Source organism: Aotus nancymaae, unplaced genomic scaffold (assembly GCF_030222135.1).
Source record: "Aotus nancymaae isolate 86718 unplaced genomic scaffold, 86718_ANA_hifiasm-v0.15.2.pri h1tg000131l, whole genome shotgun sequence".
NCBI lineage: Eukaryota > Metazoa > Chordata > Mammalia > Primates > Aotidae > Aotus > Aotus nancymaae.
The window spans coordinates 10923325-10950593 of NW_026988546.1; the positions used below are offsets into that span (position 1 = coordinate 10923325).

At 41.5% G+C, this 27269-nt stretch overlaps 1 long non-coding RNA gene across 8 annotated transcripts in view; it reads right to left on the reverse strand.

Annotated features, from left to right (window-relative positions):
• Positions 1-27269, reverse strand: part of LOC105730369 (uncharacterized) — a 120896-nt gene that overhangs the window by 23994 nt on the left and 69633 nt on the right. For 5 of the 8 annotated variants that reach the window (XR_010340710.1, XR_001110470.3, XR_010340714.1 and 2 more), the window contains 3 exons: positions 25092-25365; positions 5437-5663; positions 3435-3583 (listed from right to left, as the gene is read on the reverse strand). This is a non-coding gene — a long non-coding RNA (uncharacterized LOC105730369). Of the gene's footprint in view, positions 1-667; positions 2630-3434; positions 3584-5436; positions 5664-25091; positions 25366-27269 lie in introns of all 8 variants that reach the window. The other 3 variants (XR_010340712.1, XR_010340709.1, XR_010340713.1) reach the window with 2 other exon arrangements.

The window sequence follows — 27269 nt, forward strand, 5'->3', positions numbered from 1 at the left end:
CCTGCTTCCTGCCACTACCTGCAGCCAGCCCTGCAGCAGCGTTTCTGGCTCCCTTCCTCAGCCACCTTACGGAACAGGCAGGCCCGGCGGTGGCACAGCCTGAAATGCCCAGGAGCGGCACAGCAAGACTACTAAACTCTAGCACTCCCTGGACTCAGCTCAGCCCCACAGCATATATTCTTACTCTCCTGTTCTGGGGACAGATATTGCAGCCTGTTCACATCTTCCCAAGCCTCGCTCAGATCTGGGCACATGGCACAGGAAAAGCGCTGCACAGAGGATCTAGAGAACAGCTGGTGTCGGGAGTCGGGAGGCAGGAATCATCTCAGCAGTTCCTCTCTGGATCGGGAGGAAGAACGTTCCTAATGCATTTGCTTACTGCTAGGGAGGCGGCTCCTCTTCTGAAAGAAGCCACTCCCTTTTCCCACAGCCGGCTCCTGGCTTTATTGCTCTTCTCAGGCACTGCCATTGCCATCACCTCCTCATCAAAATCTGGCCCCTTCTCTCTCTCTTATTCTCTCCCCTCACCCCTGCCTGTCCTATTAATACTTTCCAAACACATCTCCAATCCACTCCTCTCCTTCTTCCCAGCTCCAGGTCACCCTGGCAACTGCGTCTGTGCACTGCCTCAGTATCCCCCCTGCTGAACATGCGGCCCACAGCTCACTAGTTTCTGACCTTTCTTCTAATCCATATACCAAGATGTCACAAAGTGTTCTTTGTAAAGAGTAAATCTAGCAGGGCCTTCCCATGGCTGAAGACCATTTGTGACTCTCCACGGTCCCTGTTCTCAGCCCAGGCTTCCATTCCCCTTAGAAGGGTGAGCCCTGGCTTCACCAAACTGTCACATTCTGAGCACTCACCAAAAACCCTGCTAAGCGCTTTCATAAAAATTCCCATTGAATCCTCATGATGTCACTGGAAGGAGGCATTGCTGTCTGCATTTTACTTATGAGGAAGCTGAGACTGGAAGGGCTCCATCATTTGTAGACAGTAAGGCAGTAGCCCAGCCCCGATCCTCAGGCAGGCAGGCTGGGGCCTAAGGGCACTGGCCCCTCCCACCTCCAGTGGCTCCTAGGGCCACTTACAAGTTTCAAGTCCTCCCCAGCTTCCCAAGGCCAACTGCAAGAAGTTTCTCGTTCCCTTCCAGGTGTCCCCATAACTAAAGCATGTGTCCCTCTGCAGCTTAGTTGTACATCTTTTTTTCTCCCCAGGGTGGATGACTTGAAGATAAGAATCATCTTGAGTCCTCAGTGCTTAACACAGAGCTGTACTCAGGAGAGTTAATCTAACTAATAAATGGTCAGCAAAATGAATGAGTGGATGAATGCATATCACGCATTCAAGTGATCACATTCCCCATCTCTTCCACAAGAAGTCTCAATTTATTGGCTTGGCTGTGTTAGTTATGTTAGAAACAGGTTTACCAGTAACAGAATAGTATCAGGGCAAGGTTACATTTTCAACATCTAAGGGTCAAATGACCCTTACAATAAATGCGTTGTTGTGTTTTTGTCAGCATTGTCGCTGTTGTTGTTTACTACGGAATGTCACCATGCCTGAATCTTAAGCAGATGGGCTTGGGCTCCATTCACAATTTTCCTGCTTTAGAAAAAGTTATGATCACAGAAGGGGACGTTGGCACTTGCCAACTGCCAGAGCCCCGCAGCAGCTTTGGTTTCAGCACAGGTGGATGTGATTTTCTTTACCGGTGATCTGTCCCCGAGCTGCCTGTGCAGTTTGTCCCACTGATGATGTGGGTGAAGGATGAAGCCAGGGCTCACCCTTCTAAGGGGGACATTGAGATTCCCGGGCATTGTACCAATTCAGCCATATGTCACCCCAGAAAGTAACTGCTTTTTCCATATATGATCATAACTAATGTTGCAAAGCCTGTTTTGCCTGGATCCTTTTACAGAACCTATGCAAAATATGCTGTGCGCTTTCACTCCAGATTTCTTTCTTAGGATGAATGGCTCTGTGAATACACGGGAACAAGCTCTTATTCTGTTCATCAGGAATCATCATTATTCCATAGGCTAATTCCCTGTGCATTAGTTAGATGGGGTAAAGTTCTGGCTCAGGCACAGGAGCTGATGGAAACAGAGATCCTAGTGGCCAAATACATCCTAATGTTCTCCTTTCAATTCTTTCATTTTTTCTGTCTTTACCTTTTAGAAAATGTTAATGTATTCCTGATGAATTCAGTGTGAAAAAAAAATATGTTTATCAGCTTGGGTTTAAAATTTTTATTCATAATAAGAATATAGTAGCACTGCCAGGACCCTCCAAAGCCAATCCTCGGATCTTCACCAGCTCCTCGGGGCATCGTAAACAAGCTGACCACGCAGAAGAGTTACAAGAAAGGGATTCCCATGCCAAAACAATAAGCAAGCGTATTTTCATTAGGTAGTGATGCTTTGTTCTTTCCATGAGTAGGGATGAAGGAAGTGTGCTCTCGTAGCAATAACCCTGCAAGTTGTCATTTGGTAACTGCATAAGTTGTGCCTTTAGCCAGGGCCAAATGGATGATAAACTTGTCACTGCTAACAGGCGCTAGTTATTTGGAGCAATCCACACTTTTTCTTGCAAAATCACACTACTCAATTTCTTGACTACATTTCCTCATCTATAAAATGGGAGAAAGGGAAGATAAGTTCTGCGACCCTTTTGCACTCTGCGATCTCTAAGTGCCTTTGCATTTCCATCCAGCCCCACCCCACCCCACCCCAACAAGGGGGTGGATGCCCACAGTCCCCCACCCTGGCCCTGCCAGCATTGCAAATCCTGCTGAGGATTCACGCAAGTAAACCCACCTCAGCAGCTTCACTGCTCCCCTTGGTAAATAACTGCATACAGAAAGCCTGCAGGTTCTCAGGCTGCATCCAGCACCACAGCTGGGTTCTTTAGTTTGTTGTGAAAAGAATTCCAGCATGACACAGCTCCTCTCAGCACAAAGACGTGCTGAAGCACTAGGAAAAAAAATGTTTAAAGAATGCTTCTGAAAGCCAGGCAGCCAGGAGAGAGATGTAGGCTCAGGCCAGCCTCCTCCCTGCCGGGGCCTGGACCTGTTGCCTGGGCTCTGCTCCTCTCAATGGTAAACAGAGCCGTTCACAAATCACCAAGGCTCAGAACCGCAGGTCTGGCCACAGGGGCGCCTTGGACGCCTCCTGGGCATCTGCGGCAAACAGTGCCGCCTGCACCGTGGTCAGAGCTGGGACAGCCAGTCCCGCCCGTTGTTTGATTTCTAAACCTGCCTCCACCTCCCCAAGGCCTCTGAGAGCTCAGGGCTTGCAAATCAACACAACATTTAATTAACTGCACATTAAAGTTTCCATCTTTCAAAGAAGGGAATTAGGGACAGTGCACTTTCTGAAGCATTCGTTAATGAAAAAATAAATTCTAAAGCCTCCCGAGTTCAGGGTGGTCCTTACCGTTCTAGGTGGCTTCCTGCCTTAATGCTCAGGGCTGGGCAAGTTCCCTGAGATGAGCTGCGATCTTCAGGGTCCTCTTCCAGACAGGTGTTTTTAACCCTCTGAGAGCCAGTCTTGGTTTTTCCCCACACCATGCAGTCTGAATAATCCTTAAGAGTTTTCAGGAAATATTCAGAAATGTTTCAATTATATTGAATTATGAATTCTTTTTTTATTAAAATAAAAGGCATACAGATGTTACTTTTAAGAAAGGCATGAATAATATAATTAAACAACTGTCTACGCTACCTATGAGATGGGTGTAAGCTGCTATTACCCTTGAGAATAACAGAGGCACACGCACTGCTGGCATGGAGGGACACAGCCATCAGCTTGACAGTGGGGAGTGATAGAGACCCAAAGAAGACCAAGGGAAAGACAGTCCCCACTAGACATGGTAGCTCATGCCTGCAATCCTAGCATTTTGGGAGGCTGAGGCAGGTGGATCACTTGAAGCCAGGAGTTCAAGACCAGCCAGGCCAACATGGTCAAATTAAAACCCTGTCTCTACTAAAAACACAAAAATTAGCTGGGTGTGGTGGCACATGCCTGTAATCCCAGCTACTAGGGAAGCTGAGTCAGGTTAATGGCTTGAACTAGGGAGGCGGAGGTTGCAGCGAACCGAGATCACTCAGTTGCACTCCAGTCTGGGTGAAAGAGCAAGACTCTGCCTCAAAACAAAAGCAAAAACAAAGACCTGAAGAAATCCAGTGCAACACATCTCAAGCAGGGTAACTCTCCATGTGCCAATTCAGGCTGTGGCTAGACACACACACACACACATACACACACACACACACACATCACTCATCACTCACTCACATATCCTGCCTGGAGGCCAAAGAACAGTGAATGGGAAGAACATTGTTCATGAGGCTGTGCTCCTACTTCTACCACAAACCTATTCCCTGCTTTTTCTACTCATCTGAAAAACCATGGTACCCACCTGTACATGCACCAAGATCACCTGCAGCTCTTTCTATGAGTTGCATCATTTTTAAAAGGAATTATGTTGCCATGCTTTGTTTTGTTACTTATCTGTGTACACGGCTTTTCCCAATATTGTCAAGTTTTAAGAAAAAGGAAGGGATCTGATTTAATTTCATATTATGCTTTGTGTGTATCTAGTCATCCTACACATTTTACTTCACTTACGTGCCAGACACTGCACCAAGCATCAAGGATATTGATGCTGATTCTGCCCTTTTAGAGATGGCAAACAAATAGCAGATAAATGAATGGATTGTCAATTATAATTATGGTTAGGTAGGGACAAGGGCCTAAGATAAGAAATGGTAGAGAAGAAGAGACCAACTTCCAATGAGATGCTTCAGGACAGCCTCTGGAGGGGATGTTGTAGGTCATCCCGTAAAAAGAAGAGAAAGTGCTAGCTGTGCAGCAAGTGGGGAGAGTGGTATCCCTGGTCGAGGTATCTTGCACATGACAGACACACAGTCAGTGATTCCTGATTTGTTGATAAAAGTTAATATAATATATCTAATACATTCAAATTACTAATACAATCTAACCACAGTAGGTTTATGTATAGAAAAAGCGGCCGGGCGTGGTGGCTCAAGCCTGTAATCCCAGCACTTTGGGAGGCCGAGGCGGGTGGATCACGAGGTCAAGAGATCAAGACCATCCTGGTCAACACGATGAAACCCCGTCTCTACTAAAAATACAAAAATTAGCTGGGCACAGTGGCGTGTGCCTGTAATCCCAGCTACTCAGGAGGCTGAGGCAGGAGAATTGCCTGAACCCAGGAGGCGGAGGTTGCGGTGAGCCGAGATCGCGCCATTGCACTCCAACCTGGGTGACAAGAGCGAAACTCCGTCTCAAAAAAAAAAAAGAAAAGAAAAAGCACCCAGTAAATGAATTCTTTGCTATCCAGGAGGTGACAGAGCCATGTGCAAGCAATAGGCTCCTTCTCCTTGATAGGTTCACTTAAGACACTAAAACTCACCAAACTCAGAGCTCTTGTACCCTCAGCCTTTTCCTTTTCCTCTCTTCTCAGCTCTCCAGTCATTGCCCAGCATGTATGTATGTAGTAATCGGAATACCAGAGGATTCTAGGTATTCATCCAGAATTCCTTTCAATCAACCATTTCTATCCAGTCTGGATTTTTCTCTCCAGTGTGACATCATGGAAGAGGCAGCATCTCAATTTCTTACACGTATTCCTGAAGTAACCTGCAATGTCATCACATATTGCAAGAATGCAGAGTGAGGGTGTGTAATCATCAGACACCATAGCTTGTGCAGCTGGCTGTGGGTCATTGAAATGTGCGTCCCATCTTGTGATGAGAGGGGGAACTGAAGGAGTCCAAACTGCTCAGCCACTTGGCTGTCATGGCACAGGTGCCCCATTCCCCTGACCTCCCATTCAGCTTTGTCAAAAGGGGAATGTAGGTGGAGGCGAGGTAGGAAATATCTAGTGAGGTGAGTTTCCCTGCCTGGACCCTGACTGACACGGCCACCCAGGAGATGAGTGATCTTCTTATCTTTTCTCATTACTTAATAATTGTTGCCTTTGTGCCCAGGTTGTCATGTAGCCCTTGGGGAAGAAGAAGAAAGGCTTATAAAGACTAAAAAATCTGTGTCTGCAGTCACCTGATGTGCACAAGCAGCATCTGGCTGGAAGCTGGGCCCACATACCCCTTGAAACAGTCAGATGCTATTGTTCTTCTGCCCTCCTTCCTTCCTGTCTGTCACTAACCCTTCTGGGGGCCTTCTCTGTATCAAGCCCTATGTTATACTGTTAGAAACACACATACGATGATGGACACAGTCCTTACTCTCAAAATTCCAGTCTAGTGGGGATGTGTGAGCAGATGATGGGTACACAGTGAGAACTACTGTGATGGAGGTGGGCAAAGGGAGTGAAGAGGACACAGGCAGTGGTCCCGTTACACAGCCCAGGGGGAGCTGATGGAGAGCTTCTCAGAGTAGAGGCCAGGGTCAACTTGCAACTGATCAAAGACAAAACTGACACTGAGTAAGCAACAGGGAAATTTAAGAGGTGCTACATCAGCAGGTACATCACTGAAATGTCTAGTCCTTATTGGTTCCCATACAGGTCTGGGGGTTGCTGAAATAGATTCTGATGACTGTATCAGAATCAGAGAAGGCCCCACTCCCACCAAGAAAGTCTAGTCTAGTGGGTCCATGTTGAAGCTTAAGAATCTATTTGCTTGTTTTAATTCTCTAATAGGGGGTATAGTAGGTGCCTGGTTATCTCATTCTCATAACATTCCTTTGAGAGTCAGGGAACTACTCCTCTCTATTGAAACTGTGAGCGGGGATCAGCCTGGACAATGAATATGAGTCATTCAGACCCAGGAATAGTATGATTGAACCCCACAAATGGTGGGCCAAATGCTTTCTGCTGCAAAATTTTGATGGATGATGCTTCTTTAGCCTGGGCAGAGGTTTAATTTGTGTTACTACAGAATACTTTCAGTTGTCAAGGACAAAAGGCGATATTTCCAATACTCCTTGAGAATAGACTTCAAAGGCATCAGCTCTTTTTTTAAAAAGCGTTTCAGCTTTATTTTGATGTGGCAGAAAAGTTTTGCATGCATCCTTGCATCCACTGTTGTGACAGCTGTGTTTAATGAGTGCAAAATGATCAGAAAAACATCCTCTGCTGTTGGTTGCCAGTTGGCGACAGGGGAGAGGTGATGCAGTAATCAGAGCAGTAAAGTCAGATACACATCTGCGGAGGAGGAATTCTGCTGTCTGGTCTGTACTGGGTGGCTCAATGCATAGCCTAAAACCCAAGTAAGACCTGTAGACCCATGTCCCACAGTACTCTTCCTCAAGCATCAGGGCAAAGACTCAACTGGACCACCTCTGGCTGTTTCTGCTGGAAGTTCATTCAAAGTCAAGTATTCCTAAATCTTCCACATATCTGTCTTAAGGGGAGAAGATCTTTCTGGCTACTCTAACTTAACAAACTCAGGAGAAAACCAAAAAAAAGTGGGGAGAGGGGCCAATTTTAAATAATTCATGTATAAAGGCCTAAATCAGAAAATAAAGGACTTTCTTTAAATATAGTCACGATAGATCAAATTATTGTTTAACAAATATTCAGTACCCCTCCTGCACGCCAACATGGAAATATATTGGCCTCCAATGGGAAGAGTTTACTTTTTCACCCTAGTGATGTTGAGCTTGACTATGGGATCCCTTTGGCCAATGAAATGCGGGCAGAAATGACCGTAAGTCAATTTGGAGCCTAGGTCTTAAGGCATTGCATGTTTACACATACCACTTAGAGAGCTGCTACTTGCACCTTAAAAAGATTATAAACCAGATCGCTCTATGCCCTCTGATGATCCTTGCAGAACGAGACAGGTGAAACAGACCTGAACACAAACTGCGGCTTGAAGCAGAGTTGCTCCAACTGACCCATGCATCTGCAAAGCATACCTGGAGGAGAGGCGCCTACCTGTGCCCACTTAGATCACCCACGGCACAGCTGACCTGCAGCCCAGGAAGCATGAGCATAGACGATGGTTAATTTAAATCACTGAGATTTCGAATTGTTTGTTATTCAGCATCATTGTGTTGCTTCATAAGCTTTTGATAGAGATTACCAACAATGAATGCCTGATTATGTGCCAGAGAAATTTTTCCAGCTGTGCTAAATGCCTCCTACATCTCTGTCGACATGGTGGGAGGGTGCTTTGGATTAAATGCTTGTGTCCCCCCAAATTGTATATGTTGAAGCCTTAACCCCCAATATGATAGTATCAGGAGGTGGAGACTTTGGGAGGTGATTTGTGTTAGATGAGGTCATGAAGGTGTCACTGTCACTATGAGATTAATGATCTTATAAAAAGGGGAAGAAACCCAATCTCTGTCTCTGTCTCTGTCTCTCCCTCTCTTTCTCTCAGCCATGCAAGGACACAGAGAGAAGACATTCATCTGCAAATCAGGAAGAAAGCCCTCACCAGGAACTCTGATCAGCCAGCATCTTGATCTTGGACTTCTCAGCCTGCAGAACTGTGAGAAATAAATCATTGTTTAAGCCCCCCAGTCTACAGTGTTTGTTATAGCAGCTGAAACTAAGAGGGAAAGTAGATGAAGCAAATACTCAAGTCAATCAATCAGATGTACACAAAGCAAGACAGGTAATAACTCCATGCTGAACTACATTTTTCAGCTTTTGGTTCCATTTTGGGGCCATGGAGTCAGTCACATTTACAAATAATGGAAGGGAAGCTTCAGGAAGGTTGCCAGGGCAGCTCCTTGGTACCAGCATTCCTTGTTGATTATTACTTTCTTGCATCTTATTTTTTTTTTTTAAATATTTTATTTAGAGACAAGCTCTCTCTCGCTCTCATCCAATCTGGAGTGCAATGGTGCAATCCTGGCTCACTGCAACCTGGACCTCCTGGGCTCAAGAGATCCTCTCACTTCAACCTCCTGAGTAGCTGGAACTTCAGGTGCATTAACCACAACAATCAGCTAATTTTCTTTTCTTTTTTTTTTTTTTTTACTGAATCCAGTTCTGTCGTCCAGGCTGGAGTGCAATGGCACAATTTCCACTCACTGCAACCTCTGCCTCCCGGGTTCAAGTGATTCTTCTGCCTGCACCACCACACCGGGCTAATTTTTTGTATTTTCAGTAGAGACGGGTTTTTACCATGTCGGCCAGGCCGATCTTGAACTGCAGCCCTCGTGATCCGCCCACCTCAGGCTCCCAAAGTGCTGGGATTACAGGCGTGAGTCACCATGCCCAGCCCTCCTTACATCTTACAGGTGAAAACCAAAAGTAACTACGTGTATCCATCTCTTTCCGTTGAACTGGTTTCATTTCTGTATGGCTCCATTTTCAATCTTCTCTTTCCTCAGTCATGGAAAGACAACAAAAATAAATTGTCACAGAGAACCATTATGACAATTTACTCTTGCGGGGAGAATCCTGTGGGTGTCTGAAAGCTTACTCTAAGTTATATTTGCTTCATTTATGCTTCTATTGACGAATAATTAGGGCAGCAATTAATTTTAAAATGCAAATGAGCAATGGGTCTCACTGTTTTGTTTTGTTTTAAATATCCTTTGTCTTCAGTTCTACTGGTGTCTTAATGGATTTAGTTTAGCAAAGGAATGAAATTATTTTTTCTAGTGCTTTATTTACTTGATTGTATCGGACTTTTTATCAAATATTGACTATAAATGTTTGTTCAAGATTACATGCCGTAGAAATTAATAGAAATAAAAACCTGGAGTAGAGAACCACCAATTTTTTTTTTTTGAGGTGGAGTTTTGCTCTTGTGGCCCAGGCAGGAGTGCAATGGCGCAATCTCAGCTCACTGCAACCTCCGCCTCCTGGGTTCAAGTGATTCTCCTGCCTCAACCTCCCAAGTAGCTGGGATTAAAGGCACCCACCACCTCGCCCAGCTAATTTTTTGTATTTTTAGTAGAGACGAGGTTTCACCATATTGGCCAGGCTGGTCTCAAATTCCTGACCTTAGATGAGAACCACTATTTTTTACGTGTCTTGTGGGTAATCTGACTGAATGATGATCAGTGACAGAAGAGGTGATGGCCTTGTGCCTGGCTATTTGAACTAATTGTTGTTTTGTAGTCAAAGGAAAAATTCTTTATCTTTGAAAATATCTCATAGATATTCTTTGAGAAAACTTTCCAACTATAATGATAAGTAAAAGTATTATTTCTTTCTTTTATATCCTCCAGTACTGGAAGGATTGGAAACATCATGAGAAGTCCACTAAAAATGCCTTTCATTTGCTCATTCATTCAGCATTGACTGATGTGTAGTATATGCTAACACTCCACTCCATGCTAGATTTACCAGTCTCTGCTTTCAAAGAGTTCATAGTCTACAGGGAAAGTTCAACAAGAAAAACCTCTGTTGTATCTTTGTCATGGCACTACCTGGCATCATTTTTGTGCACATTTATCCTCTTTCTCCTCACCTGGAATGTGAGCCACAGGGGGTAGGAACTGTGCCTGTATTCTCACCATGTGAGCTGTATTCTCACCACATGAGCAGGACCTACCACGGAAAAGGCACTCAGTAAATATCTGTGGCTGTTGGAAAAGAAAATAAGTGATATTTTTGAGATGTAAATAGGATGAAATAGAGGCTCAAAGGGCAGATACGCTTCTCAGCATAGAGTGTGGTGGAAGATGGGTTGATTGTAAAGGTATGGAGGAGTTGATGAGGATGGGAGCAGGGAGCCCCATGAGGGGATATACAGGAGGTTACCCAAAGAACAAAGTCTGGGAGCACACAGCAGGTGTGAAGTCACGGAGGCGTGGGCCATCTGATGAGATTGGGAATGCCGAGGAGGTTTCGCTGGAGTATGGGATGCTGTGGGGAATGGCCAGAGCTGGGTCTAGATGGGCAGCAAAGTCTAAAGCAGCAGTCATCTTATACCCAGGTGGAGAAGCTGTTCTCTGTAATCGGTGTTGATTACCAATTGACTGAAACAGTTAAATGCCAAATTATCAACTAGTATGAGCATTTAAGATAAAGAGGCTGGGTGCAGTGGCTCATGTCTGTAATCGCAACAATTTGGGAGGCCAGGTTGGGAGGATTGCTCAAGCCCGGGAGTTGGAGACCAGCCTGAACAACCTAGTGAGACCACCCTCATCTCTACCCAAAAAAAAGAAAGAATGAAAAAGAAAGTTTGCCAGTCATGGTGGGACTACAGGGCACACACCTGTAGTCCCAGCTACTCAGGAGGCTGAGGCAGGAGGATCAACTGAGACCAGGAGGTAGAGGCTGCAGTGAGTTGTGATCATCCCATGGCATTCTAGCCTAAGTGATAGAGCAAGACCCTGTCTCAAAAAAAACAAAAAATGTTATCCACCTTTGACAGATATCTGAATCTCTCTTTTATAATAAACCTCAAATGCTTTCCACTGACATGGAACTTAGTTTGAAGGTACAGCCAAGACATCACCCACTGTCCCAAAGAAAGCACTCGGTCACTAATCACACACCTCAGCTGTAGCTGTTTTTATTCCATTATCTGAATATTTAAAGAGAAGCCAGCATTTTGGTCTGAATTATCTGAATAATTCCACAACTCACCATTTGTTTTTGGTAGAGATTCAAGGTTAAAATAATAATAATAGGTATCTTTAAGACTAAATGTTATGCATATGAAAGTCTATTTTTAAACATCTAAATTATTTGCCTCTGTTTTTCACCCATGTAAGAAAATATTTTATACCTCAAGAATGAATGAAAGACCATCACATGAGCTGGGTTTTTTTTTTTTTAATTGCTTTTTGTTGTTGTTTCATGGATTTTTCTGTTTTATTAGGAAAAAAACAACTAAATGGAGCACATATGCAGATCCAATCACTGCCTCCCGCCTGTTGCAGGTGGAGGTCGTGAGTAAGTGGTGGCAGCCTACTTCTGATCTCATTATGAATTCCTCTCATGTGGACACAGACTTCAGCCGGGGATGACAAGGATTTTTGAACTTCAAAAAAAATAAAGGAGGAATCATAATAAATATTTTACTGTCTAGTCAACCCAATTTATGAAGCCTGATTATCTCTCAGGCTCCGGAGATTGCTACCGGAAATCTCCCCAGATGTTCCTCCTTCTAACCCAACTCTCCACTGTCTGGCAGGAAGGCAGCAGGGTATCTGCATTCCGGAAGAGCCCAGCTGCCTGGGAAGAGAGAGGGAGCGGCCTGCTCGACAGCCCTGCCTGCTAACCAGTCCTCATTTGGGTTCGTGGACCAGGGAGTTACCCAATTTTCTTCCGCTCAGGTTGATACTGTGCTCCAAGCTGGGGTCCCCAGGGACTATGTGGAGGGAGAGTCCCTGAGGCAGCAGGGAACTAATCACCCTCACTTCCCAAGTCAACAGATATCCTGAAATGGTGCTGTTTGAACGATATTGGGCAAGAAATGACGAGTGCTTCTGGGGTTCTTTGTATGGGCCCAGACACTTTCATTTCTGTTTCTAAGCTACACAGCCCCAGGGATTTTAGTAACGATTGGACTCTGTATACTTGTGTTATTTGTTGTTGGTGTAACTTTGAAAATTCAGCTTATCTTATAAATGTCATTATATTACATATAATATATAGCATAGTTCTTTTGATATGAGCAAGCATTCTTCCCCTTTGGAACACACCTATACATGTTAGTTTGCCCTTCCACCATCTAGTCCTTGGCTGTGATCCCAGTGGCTACACTACAGTACACACTAGTGCCATGAATAACTTGGACCTAATGTGAAACTCGACAGAAACTAACACCCTTAGGAGAGATCATCTCACCACAAATGGCCTTTGGGAGTCAGACCAGCCAAACTAGAATTCTTGAAAGAGCTGTTCCAGAAAAATTCTTGCTTGGGTTTTTTTCAAGCCACAAAACCAAAAGTTTGAAGGTGAATTTGATATTCCTATCGCCTGGCTGCATGAAATAAGTGCACGGTGAGCTTGTGACAAAGAACGTCATCCTTGCAGTGCCTCCGCAGAGCCTCTGAAGGCCATAACTAGAATCTGAAGGGCAGGTAACCTGAGTTCACACTGGAGATCAGAGTCTCAGCAAACTCAGAGGGTTCACATTTACTTGGCAATCTCTGAAAAGATAGGAATTGGGGTTGTCTTGCATATTTCCTTTTTTTTAACCCAGTTTTCAAAAGATGAGGAGATTCTAGTGCTGTAGGTGATGATATATCACCTACTGACCAAGGCTTCAAGGTACCATTTGTGTCTGCTAACGATCAAGCTTCACCAAAAATAGAATTGAAACATGAATGAAATATAAATCATTTTGTAAAACACTGGATTTCTGTGTGTGTTTCTCATAAGAAAGTCTGCACAGACCCCATAACTTTGAATTATTAAAACCAGAATTTTATAATATTAGTACAAAGACTGAGCTATTTTACCCACAAAAATAAGAGTTTCAGGTAGACATTTATGTACTTGGACATCAATGAAGGGGAAAAGGCTTTTGATCAGCAACAACCAAAAAAAAAAAAAACTTCTCAAAAGAAAACTGTAGAAAAGGAATCAATTGCCAATTTACCTAATTAAACAATGTCCAAGCTGGGCATAGTGGCTCACACCTGTAATCCCAGCACTTTGAGAGGCTGAGGTGGGTGGATCACCTAAGGTCAGGAATTCAAGACCAGCCTGGCCAACATGGTGAAACTCTGTCTCTACTAAAAATACAAAAGTTAACTGGGCATGGTAGCAGGCACCTGTAATCCCAGCTACTCCAGAGTCTGAGACATGAGAATCCCTTGAACCTGGGAAGCAGAGGTTGCAGTGAGCCGAGATCATGCCACTGCACTCTAGCCTGTACAACAGAGAAAGACTCTGTCTCAAAAAAAAAAAAATGTCTAAACTAGAGTTTTGAATTTTTTCAATGAGCATTCACGACCCTCCAATAGAAAACCTTATGTAATTATTTTCTTTTAGATATGTCATTTTCATTAACACCACTGTGATATAGACCTAACAACAGTGAAAATGATGATGACAGTATTTAGAAATTAATTGTGGTGAGACAGTATTTTGTGGTTGACTTCATGCTACTCCTTTTGTGCTGCACTCTTTATCTCTGCCCACTCATGACCTCTCCAGAAAGCAGAACTTAGGAATCACAAGTATTAGAAAGGACAAGACATTTCTCATGCTTTGCGTTCTTTCCATTTTGTTCCATGCTGTTTTTCCTTCATTTATGATCTTATTCTTTAGACATTTCTCTCTGAATGGAACTGATTACACCTATAAATAAAGCATTGATAAAATGGCCTGAAGTTTTAAAAGTATGATTTGACTTTTAAAATAAAACTGCTACCCTGCCAAGGGTCTCCCAGATCCAACTATCATTTTGTTGTGTTTTGTCGCTTGATTTTTTTTTTTTTTTTGCACCAGTTACCAAGGATATTCTGAAGGCCTGCATCTAAGTTGCATAGGCTCAGAAAATACTCAAGATGAAGAGATTATATTAGCATGCATGGGAATGTTGAGTTCTGGTTACTATTGTTTTAATACTGGCTCACTGTGAGTCATCATACTAAGTAAGCAGTTTCACAGGAAAGAAAAAGGTTTCCGAATAAATTTTATGGGGGACACACAGGTAGTTACCTAGGAATTTAAGAAGAGACTAAAAGTAGGAAAGAAGTGAAAGAGAACTCAGAGAAAAGTTTTGTCAAATAAGGGCTGGGTGCTCATGTTTCTCTGAAATGAGGGTTAGAATGATGGGTGCTAGAAAAATCAAATGTGTTCCAAAAATTAATATGTCACAACATATAAAATATTGACAAAAATTCTTACTGGATAATGAGAGTATTGCCAAGGAGCTAAAGGCTAGGAGGGGAGATTTAACAGGATTTAGAAACCATACAAAGAATGGCAGAATTATACCACATTAACAGACTGAAGAGCCAAAACAAATTATGATTTTTCTCTAATGATACAGAAAAAGCATTTGACAGATTCTATACCTTTTCATGATTAAAAAAACTAGTCAACAAACTAGGAGTAGAAGGAAACTACCTCAACATAATAAAGGCCATATATGAAAAGCCCACAGCTAAAGTCATACTCAATGGTGAAAAACTGAATCATTTTTTCCCAAAATCAGGAACAAGATAAGGATGCCTACTTTTGCTGCTTGTCTTCAATAGTACTGGGTGTCCTAGACAGAGCAATTGGGCAAGAAAAAGAAACCAAAAATACCCAAATTAAAAAGGGGGTATTAAAATTATCTCTATTCACAGATGACATCATCTTATACATATAAAACCCTAAAGATAATACCAAAAAATATAACTTTTAGAATAAACAAATTCAGCAAAGTTGCAGAAGGTAAAATCAACATACAAAAATCAGTTGCATTCCTATATACTAACAATGAGCAATCCGAAAAGGAAATTAAGAAAACAATTCCAATTACAATAGCATCACAAAGAACAAAATACTTAGGAATAAATCTAAACTAAAAGGTGAGAGATTTATACACCAGAAACTACAAAACATTGGTGAAAGCAATCAACAAAGACTTTTAAATAAATGACACTTCATGTTCATGGATTGGAAAATTTAATACTGTTAAGATGTCCCTACTACCCGAAGCAATCTATATATTTGATGGAATTTCCATTAAAATCCAAATGGCAGTTTTGGAAGAAACAGAAAAAAAGTTCTGAAATGAAATATCAAAAAACCCCAAATAGCCAAAATAATTTTTAAAATGAAGAAAAAAGTTGTTGTGTTCACACTTCCTGTTTTCAAAACATATTACAAAGCTACTGTAACCAAAACAGTGTAGTAATGGCATAATGACAGACATATAAACCACCTCTTCCCCAAAAAAATAGAATAAAGAGCCCAGAAATAAGCACTTGCCTATATGGTTAAATGATCTTCTGCAAGAATGCCAAGAACCCTCAGTGGGGAAAGGTCAATCTCTTAAATTGTGCTGGGACAACTGGATATCTGCATACAAAACAAGTAAGTTGGACCCTTACCTTATATGTTATACAAAATTAACTCAGAATAGATGAAAGACTTAAACATAAAACCCAGAACTAATAAAACTCCTAGAAGAGAACATAGGGGAAATTCTTCGTGACATCAGATTTGGCAATGATTTCTTGGATATGATGCCAACATCACAGACAACAAAAGTAAAAATAAATAGTATTATATCCAAACTTGAGCAAAAACTTTTATGCATCCAAGCACACAATCAACAGAGCAAAAAGGTAGTATACAGAATGGAAGAAAACATCTGCAAATCATGTATCTGATAAGGGGTTAAAACCCAGAATACATAAAGAACTCCCACAATTCAAAAACAAAAAAAATTAAATAACCTGTTTAAAAATAGGTGAAGGACTTAAATAGACATTTCTGCAAAGATGATCTACAAATGGCCAAGAAGCACACAAAAAGATGTCCGGCATCGCTAATCATCAGAGCGACGTTCATCAAAATCACAATGAGATGTCACTTCACACCCATTAGGATGGCCACTACAAAAAAAAGGGAGGAGGAGAATAACAAGTGTTGGGGAGGATGAAGAAATTAAAAACTGTGTACACTGTCAGTGGAAATGTCAAAAGGTACAGCTACTATGAAAAATAGTATGGAGGTTCCTCAAAAAGTTAAAAATACAACAAAATATCACTTCACACACATTAGTATAGTTACTACCAAACAAACAAGCAAAGGTAAATAATACATGTTAAGGAAGAATCCTTGTGCACTATTGGTGAGATTATGAAATGGCACAACTGCTATTTTAAAAAAGTATAGCAATTCCTCAAAAAAATTAAAATATAATCACCATATGACCCAGCAATTCCACTTCTGGGTATATATCCAAAAGACTGAATTAAAAGCAAGATTTTAAGAGGGAATTGCACACTCATGTTCATTGCACCATTATTCACAATAGCCAAGAGATGGAAGTATCCCAAATGTTCATCAAATGAATAACTAAAGAAAATATTGCATATACATACAATGAAATATTATCCAGCCTTAAAAAGAAGGAAATCCTGAAACATGCCACAACATGGGTGAACCTTGGAGATACTATGCTATGTAAAATAATCCAGTCACCGAAGGGCGAATATTGTATGATTCTACTTCTATGAGATGCCTAGAGTAGCTAAATTCACAGAGACGGAAAGTAGTATGGGGGTTCCTTATGAAAGACCTAAACATAAGACCCAAAACTAATAAAACTCCTAGAAGAGAACATAGGAGAAAATCACACATTAGTATACTTACTACCGAGTTACTCTCCCAGGGAGAGAAAGAGTTTTTGTTCAACGGGTACAAAATTTCAGGTTTGCAAGATGACAAAGTTCTGGAAATCTGTCTCACAACAATGTGAATGTAATTAAGACTATGAAACTGTACACTTAAAAACGGTTAAGATGGTAAATTTTATGTCATGTATTTTTTACTAAAATAATTTTTTTAATTTTTGAATTTTCTTTTTATAAAAGATGGGTGGCAGCGGGGAGAAGCCCAGAGCATGTGAAAGTTCATTTGTGGTAACGGGGAGCGGGCCAGAGGAACTAAGAGATTTTAAGGCAGTAAGAGAAAAGAAAAAATTGTGTCCAGCAATGAAGAAGCGCCACGATAAAACAAAGTCCCAAGAAAACTGGACCTCCTGCTGGGAACTAGCAAGGCTTCAAGTGCACTGGATGGAGGAATTGCTAAAAATGGCATGAGAATGTTTTTGCCCAAAAGCTGCAGTTTTCAATTTGAATAAATCAGTGAGACCATACACAAAAGCTGAGCCTTGGCTTCCCTCCATTCCTTCTCCCAATCTGGAAGAAAAACAACCTGAGTGTGCACTAAAGTGCTATTTCAGATCCCAAAACAGTGGAATAGGTCTTCAGATTGGCACCAATCCATGACAAAATTTGTGTCATTCATTCACTCAGCAAACCTTTCATCTGTGCCAGGCACTGCCCTAGGTGCTGGTATAGGAGTCGGTTAAAAGACTCTCTTCCCCCATGGGACTTGCATCTTAGAGGTGGGCTCTGTTCTGTCACACATTTCTGCTGTGCAGGTATGCACTGGTTGAGTATCTCTGTTTCCTTGTTTCTCTGTACCTTTAAAGAACTGGAAAACTTCTTGAGACCTTGGGCCCATCGTTTCATGACCATCACTCTTGGCTATAAAAAGCCAGTGTTTGTACAGCTGTGGGTAAAGAAGTCCAAGTCCCAAATGACTAGGATACTGTGGACTTCTAAGCAGGGGCTTAGCCCACAAGGGAGAGGAGAAAGGCTGGAACTTCAGGCATCACTTAGGACTTGGTCAGCCAAGTATGAGTCCTAAATCAAGAAACAGAGAGCACACAAGGGCAAACAGAAGAGCCTGCCGGGGAAAGAATACATGAAAGAAACTGCAAGAGAAGAATAATCTTTCAGATTATTTGCAGCATCACAATTATGTCCTGTGGACCTGGTGGGCAGCTAGCTGGTCCTGGACAGATCACTATAGCAGGAAGCCTTGCCCTCTTGCCCTTGAGGAGAGCTAAAGAGTTTGTAGTGCTCTTGAGACCTCTAAAGTTAGACTTACAAAGCCTTCTCCACTTCTTTTCTTTTTTTTTTTTTTTTTTTTTTTTTGAGACAGAGTCTTGCTCTGTCACCAGGCACCAGGCTGGAGTACAGTGGCACAATCTCAGCTCACTGCAAACTCTGCCTCCTGGGTTCAAGCAATTCTCCTGTCTGAGCCTCCTGAGTAACTGGGACTACAGGCGCACTCCACCATGCCCAGCTAATTTTTGTATTTTTTAGTAGAGATGGGGTTTCACCATGTTGCCCAGGATAGTCTCAATCTCTCGATCTTGCGATCTGCCCACCTTGGCCTCCCAAAGTGCTGGGATTACAAGTGTGAACCACCGCGCCTGGCCAGCCTTTTCCATTTCTGATCTACTAGTCATCAAATAACCTCCATGAAATGCAGGAAGAAAATATTAGAACTTCTAGATATACTTTTAAAATCTTATCTTTTTGCATTTTTACCTTTTGTATATTTTATAATGTATATAATCTACTAATACAATAGGAAGGGTGCACAACTTATAAATATATAAATACGCAAAATATATATGTGCCTAGTTGCCAGTGTAGTGAAAATGATGGACATTACATACCTTTAAAATTTTTACTTATTTAGTTTTACTAGTTAGAGATTTAACATTACAGCAATAAAGATTTGAAACAAATCCATATTTCAGAGCCGTGGACTTAAGTTATGCATATGTTGGAACTTCATGATCAAAATGTTTTAGTGATAAGGATGAACAATCAGAAAAGTTTGGCAATCACAGCTCTAGGCAATTTATTCCTTCTTTAATCAACTTCTGTATCTGTAAGACCAAGAGCATCCAGCATTTTGGGATACGCATTGCCTTTTGTACCAGACCACCAGGATGGAAGGAGGGGGAGGTAAAACGGAGAGGGAGCAGGCAGGCAGAGGCATAGTTCGCAGGTGGCATTGGTTCTGAAGGAAGAGAAGCAGTGGACAAAGCCCCAGGAAGAACAGGAAAGGAAGTGTGATAATTTGCAAACTGTTTAGTAGTAATTGTGGGGTTTGTTGCCAAATAGCAAATTTTATCAGACTTATCTGGTTTCCCTTGGCATCCACATCCCACGCTGTTCCATTCAGGAGATAAAAGGGTCCTACATGTGGAAAGGTTTTATCCTTAGGGAAACCGAGATTTATATCCTTACTTGTTTTATTAATTCCCTGAGTCTATCTTAAAAGAGAGCAGTAATTTCTCTAATAGCTGGGGTGTGGCTGCATCTTCACCTGGATGTTAGGCTCTCCTAGAACCTTACGCTCACACACAGGCATGCACACACGTGTACATGCATACAAACATACACTGCATGTATGCATATGTGCACACACATATACGCAGGCACACACAGGTGCAGATGCACACATGCTCATATGTGTGTGCACAAACAAACTTAAGTCTATGGCGCTGAAATATGGATTTGTTCAAAATCTCCATTGCTATAATGTAAAATGTAATATCACTAACTAGTAAAAACTAAATAAGTCAAATGTTGAAAGTATGTAATGCTTTCCAGGGATGGTGGCTCACACCTGTAATCCCAGCACTTTGGGAGGCTGAGGTGGGCAGATCACCTGAAGTCAGGAGTTCAAGACCAGCTTGGCCAACATGGTGAAACCCCAGCTCCACTAAAAATACAAAAACTAGCTGGGTGTGGTGGCACACACTTGTAGTCCCAGCTACTCATGAGGCTGAGACAGGAGAATCACTGGAACCCGGAAGGCGGAGGTTGCATGGTGGCAGAGGTTACATTGAGCCAAGATTGCACCACTGCACTCCAGCCTGGGCAAAAGAACAGCTTTCATTTAAAAAAAAAAAAAGTACGTAATGTCCATCATTATTTTCACTAGGTTGACAACTATGACACCTAGGTGTATTATTTTGCATCTGAATGAATCCAGGAAAAGTGTTTCTTAATAAAAGAAGAAGGCAAACATTTTCACCAGACTAAGAACAAGAATATTTATAATCTATATTAATGTTGAAAATTCTACCTCCTTTGCAATGACTTCTTTGAGATCAATTGTATGGATATACCACTACTTGTTTTATCAAACCTACTGATGAACATTGAGATGGTTTCCAGGTTCTCACTGCAGCAAAAAAAAAAACCACCTTTATGTTAGCTTTCTATAGGTTAAATGTCCAGAACGTGACGCTGTGTAGTCAAGTCATGTACATTTCAAAATGTGATCTTTACTGCCAGATTTCCCTCCAAAAATATTGAATCCAACAATGTTAGAAAGCCCCTTGCCCTCACTGGGGATTCTCAAATTTTTTTATCATGTCGGTGAAGTCAACAACAATAAAAATAACATCATCTTTTAATTTACCATACATTTGCATCAGTTATCTACTGGATTAAACATTTATGGTATCATGTTACTGCTCATTTGCAATCACTGCATCATTGCCAGTTTCCACATTTCCCCCTTGGTTTGCACTCTTCAGAGTCTCATTCACTGAAAAGAGGTTTTCACTGTTACATGAACTCTTTGCCTATAACAACAACAACAAAATACTCTTCCCAGGTTCATTTTGTTCTCTTTTAAGTTTTACTTATACCACTTTCACCATACAAAAGTTTTACATTTCAGGAAATTGTATCAAATTGTAGCCATGTTAATACAACATTGATGCAAAAAATTTCAATAAAATACTGGCAAGCTGATTGCAACAGCACATCAAAAAGATTATCCACCATGATCAAGTAGGATTCATCTCAGGGATGCAAGGCTGGTTCAACATACACAAGTCTATAAACGTCATTCACCACATAAACAGAACCAAAGACAAAAACTACATGATTATCTCAATTGATGCAGAGAAGGCCTTCGACAAAATTCAACAGCCCTTTATGCTAAAAACCCTCAATAAACTAGGTATTGACAGAATGTACCTCAAAATAATAAAAGCTATTTATGACAAACCAACAGCCAATATCATACTGAATGGGCAAAAACTAGAAGCATTCCCTTTGAAATCTGGCACTAGACAAGGATGCCCTGTCTCACCACTCCTATTCAATATAGTACTGGAAGTTCTAGCCCAAGCAATCAGGCAAGAAAAAGAAATAAAGGGTATTCAACTAGGAAAGGAGGAAATCAAATTGTCTCTATTTGCAGACAACATGACTGTATATCTAGAAGACCCCATCGTCTCAGCCCAAAATCTCCTGAAACTGATAAGGAACTTCAGCAAAGTCTCAGGATACAAAATCAACGTGCAAAAATCACAAGCATTCCTACACACCAATAACAGACTTAAAGAGAGCCAAATCAAGAACTAACTGCCATTCACAATTGCTACAAAGAGAATAAAATACCTAGGAATACAACTAACAAGGAATGTAAAGGACCTCTTCAAGGAGAACTACAAACCACTGCTCAATGAAATAAGAGAGGACACAAACAGATGGAGAAATATTCCATGTTCATGGTTAGGAAGAATCAATATCATGAAAATGGCCATACTGCCCAAAGTAATTTACAGATTCAATGCTATCCCCATCAAGCTACCAATGACCTTCTTCACAGAACTGGAAAAAAACACCTTAAACTTCATATGGAACCAAAAGAGAGCCCACATAGCCAAATCAATTATAAGCAAAAAGAACAAAGAGGGAGGCATCACACTACCGGACATCAAACTATACTACAAGGCTACAGTAATCAAAACAGCATGATACTGGTACCAAAACAGAGATATAGACCAATGGAACAGAACAGAGGACTCGGAGGCAACACAACATATCTACAACCATCCAATCTTTGACAAACCTGACAAAAAAAACCAATGGGGAAAGGATTCCCTGTTTAATAAATGGTGTTGGGAAAACTGGCTAGCCATATGCAGAAAGCAGAAACTGGACCTCTTCCTGATACCTGACACTAAAATTAACTCCAGGTGGATTAAAGACTTAAATATAAGACCTAACACCATAAAAACTCTAGAAGAAAATCTAGGCAAAACCATTCAGGACATAGGCGTAGTCAAGGACTTCATGACCAAAACATCAAAAGCATTGGCAACAAAAGCCAAAATAGACAAATGGGACCTAATCAAACTCCACAGCTTCTGCACGGCAAAAGAAATAGTCATTAGAGTGAATCAGCAACCAACAGAATGGGAAAAAATTCTTGCAGTTTACCCATCTGACAAAGGGCTGATATCCAGAATTTACAAAGAACTAAAACAGATTTACAAGAAAAAAACAAGCCCATTCAAAAGTGGGCAAAGGATATGAACAGATACTTTACAAAAGAAGACATACATGAGGCCAACAAACATATGAAAAAATGCTCATCATCACTGATCATTAGAGAAATGCAAATCAAAACTACACTGAGATACCATCTCACACCAGTTAGAATGGCGATCATTAAAAAATCTGGAGACAACAGATGCTGGAGAAGATGTGGAGAAATAGGAACACTTTTACACTGTTGGTGGGAGTGTAAATTAGTTCAACCATTGTGGAAGACAGTGTGGCGATTCCTCAAGGACCTAGAAATAGAAATTCCATTTGACCCAGCAATCCCATTACTGGGTATATATCCAAAGGATTATAAATCATTCTACTATAAGGACACATGCACATGAATGTTCATTGCAGCACTGTGTACAATAACAAAGACCTGGAACCAACCCAAATGCCCATCGATGATAGACTGGACAGGGAAAATGTGGCACATATACACCATGGAATATTATGCAGCCATCAAAAACGGTGAGTTCACGTCCTTTGTAGGGACATGGATGAACCTGGAAACCATCATTCTCAGCAAACTGACACAAGAACAGAAAATCAAACACCGCATGTTCTCACTCATAGGCGGGTGTTGAACAATGAGAACACATGGACACAGGGAAGGGAGCACTGCACACTGTGGTCTGTTGGGGGGAAATAGGGGAGGGACAGAGCGGGGTGGGAGTTGGGGAGAGGTAGCATGGGGAGAAATGCCAGATATAGGTGAAGAGGAGGAAGGCAGCAAATCACACTGCCACGTATGCACCTATTCAGCAATCTTGCATGTTCTTCACATGTACCCCAAAACCTAAAACGCAACAAAAAAAATAAAAGAAAAAAAAATGTTTGCTTTCTATTGTCTTTTTTGTCAAACTTAAAAGCATCTCTTTATACAAGATTATTGAGATAGTCATCAGTATTTTCTTCTGGTATATTCAGTTTCTTTTTTAAACATTTAAATATTTTATTTCTCTGAAATTTATTTTGAAGGAGTCTGGGGACATCTGGCTTCATTTTCAATATGGCTAATCTCATTAAGAATTGTCCAACACTCTCTGCTGAGTAATCCATATCTTCCCAACTGATCAGAGATACCACCTCTGTCCTAGGTTTCTGTGCCTTTCCCAGCCTTCTAGTCGTTTCTATGACCTGCCTGCCTCAGCACTAGCACCACTTTCCTTCACTTTTACTGCTCCATGACTACTGTACTGTCTCGCAAGGGAAATCTCCCCACCCACTCTTCGCTTTCAAAATTTGGGTCACATTTCTATGGTATCTATTCATCCAGTTGAATCTTAAAATTATATCATGATACAAAATAACTTTTGTTGAAACATTAGAACTTCCACACTCTCATAATAAACTTCCCCTAAAATATTATTTATGACAGGGATCAGCAAACTTTTTCTGTAAAGGCCTAGACGGTGAATATTTTAGTCTTTTTTTGCAGGCTGTTATTATCTGTGCCGCAACTACCCAACATAGCCATTGAAGTGCAAAGGCAGCCATAAACAGCATGTAAGTTAATGGGCATGTCTATATCAAGAAAGCTTTATCTACAAGAATAGGGAGAGGTTCAATGGCATATTACTCAGCTACCAAAAAAAAAAGTACTGATACATAATATTATCTTGGTGCAAAAACCCGCGATTACTTTTGCACCAACCTAATACAATGTGAATGGACATCAAAAATGTTATGTGGAGTGAAAGAAGCCAGATACAAAAGGTCACATGTTGTACAATTCCATTTATGTAAAATATACAGAATTGGTAAATCCATACAGATAGAAAGCAGATTAGTGATCGCCACTGGCTAGTGAGAGAAAAGGGAGTAATTACTTACTAGGTATTATACAAAGTGATTTTCTGGGAAATAAAAAAAGTGTTGAGAGTAGAGACGATGGTTACATATCACTGTAAATGTACTACGGACTTTTATACTCTAAAGTGGTTAATTTTATGTTATATAAATTTTACTTAAATTAAAATTAAAAAGCAGAGGGCTGAATTTGACCCATTGGCCATACTTTGCCAATGCTGATTTATAGGATAAACAAAATAATAGCATTAAAGAAAAGTTTCATAAAGAAGGAACTTGCATTTGATAACATAATCATGTTTTCTTCTAATTTTTGTCCCATGGAAAATGCAGCCTACCCAAAAAGGAGTTGAGAGGAAGTTCCAGAGGACAGTAGAGGTAGGCACAGTTAAATACAACATCAGGGTGGATTCTTTGGGGTAGGATAGGCTAGTAACAGATAAACTCCCATGCTTTGGTTTACCTGTTACTCAAACTAACCTCAGCACAACAGAAGTTTAGTTCTTTTCATCTAACAGACCTTTACAGGTATTCAAGTTGGTAGGGCAGTTCTCTACCACGTGGTCATTCAGGAACCCAAATCCTTCCATTCGGTAACTACAGCATTCTCTGGGACCAGGATATTTCTTCACAAACTGCAATGTGCATCTTGTTAAAATGAAGAGAATGACTTAGTAGGTCTGGGTGAGATCTGAGTTAGTGCATCTCTAATACACTCCTGGTGATGCGGATGCCTCTGGTCTGGGGACCATACCTAGAGTAACGAGATGACAAAGACATTATTGCCAGCTGCATCCTAACAGCAGCAAAGATAGCAGGAAGACACAGCTGCTCTCCTAAAAGGCTGAGCCTTGAAATGCATGCTGCATTTCCCTTTATATTCTATTGGCCAATCTGCATGATGCCACCTAAGAAGGAAGGCTGAGCAACATACCCGACAACAGTTCCTCAGTGTGGAAAGAGAAAACTAACTTTGGCAAACAGTTAGCAGTCTCTACCCTATACATTTCCAAAATGCATTAAAAGATAATAGGCCGGGCACAGTGGGTTATGCCTGTAATCTCAGCACTTTGGGAGGCCAAGGCAAGTGAATCACCTGAGGTCGGGAGTTCAAGACCAACCAGACCAATGTGGTGAAACCCCATCTCTACTAAAAATACAAAAATTAGCCTGGTGTGGTGGTGCACGCTTGTAATTCCAGCTACTCAGGAGGCTGACATGGGAGAATCGCTTGAACCAGGAGGAAGGGGTTGCAGTGAGCCAAGATGGTGCCACTGCACTCCAGCCTGGGACACAGAGGGACACCCTGTCTCAAAAAAAAAAAGAAGACAACAATGCTGAGACTCAACCAGATTAGCTAGCATTTCCTATCAATATATATATAATGGGTTTTTTGAGTTGCAAGACCTTAGAGAACTGCCAGTCAGACCCCTGGTGTATCAAAAGAACTGAAAATTACATGGTGGAGGAAATGCAAACTACAATGAACTAAGGGCTTTTTTGTTTTGGGTTTTTTTTTTCCAAAGAAAAATTGGTTTAGACAATAACTTAAAAGAAGGTAAATTGATCCACGAGTAAAGATTTCAAAAATGTATACGTTAAAAGAAAGATCTGAAGACAAAAATGATGAGTAAATAGTAACTGAGTCTCAGATAGGAAACTGAGTAAAAATTTATCTAAGATTTTTCTGGCCAGAGCCCAAGGGATACCAGCCAAACAGCCAAATCAGCAGGGCACTTGTGATAGAAGGAATGAATTTTAGACTCAAAAAGATCCTCTGCTTGGCAAGGATACGAAGAGCACACATTGGGAAAGGACAGTCTCTTCAGCAAATAGGGGTGGGGAAACTGGATATCCACATATGACGGGATGAAGTTGGACCCTTACTTTACACTATATACAGGATTTTAAAAGCTGCCTGGATGATTATAATGTGCAGCCAGGTTAGGGAATCAGTGGTCTACAGACAAGGCGATGAGCTCCCCCTGATTTCTTCCTTGGGCCAGACAAATCCATGAAAACAATTCAAGTGGTTCTTAGCCCTACTGCACATGGGAGTCACCTGGGGAACAGTCAATATGACCAATGCCTGTCCCATCCCCAGGTGTAGCCTGGATACAGGGATTTTTGAAGCTTCTCAGGTGATCCAAAGGGCAGCTGAGCTGAGTTCCCTGCACAGAACACTATTCCCAAACATTCCTGAAACACCCATCTGCTGGAGCTCTTCTAAAGCAGAGAGAGAGAGAGAGAGAGAGAGAGAGAAAGAGAGAGGGAGAGAGAGAGAAAGAGAGAGGGAGAGAGAGACAGAGGCCTGAGGGGACTGATTCCCAGTGTTCATCCCAGACCTACCAACTCAGGGAAGAGGGCTGGTAATCAGGGAACTTGACAAAGCCCAAAGTAATCTTATCAGTAAAGGTTGGGAGGCTCTGTACTAAAAATAGTTTATGCTCAAAAAGCAAACATTTCCATTAGTGTGTATGTGTCTGTGAGACAGAGAAAAGAGAGCAAGAGAGAACTGCCTCTGTGCTCACACTTGGTAGGGTCTGGGGATTACGAGAGACACATAAGGCATGATGCCTCTAAAGAGGACTGACCCTCATACAGCAAAATAAAAACTCAGGCTCTTATTCACCCTACACACTGCAGTGTCCACAGGGC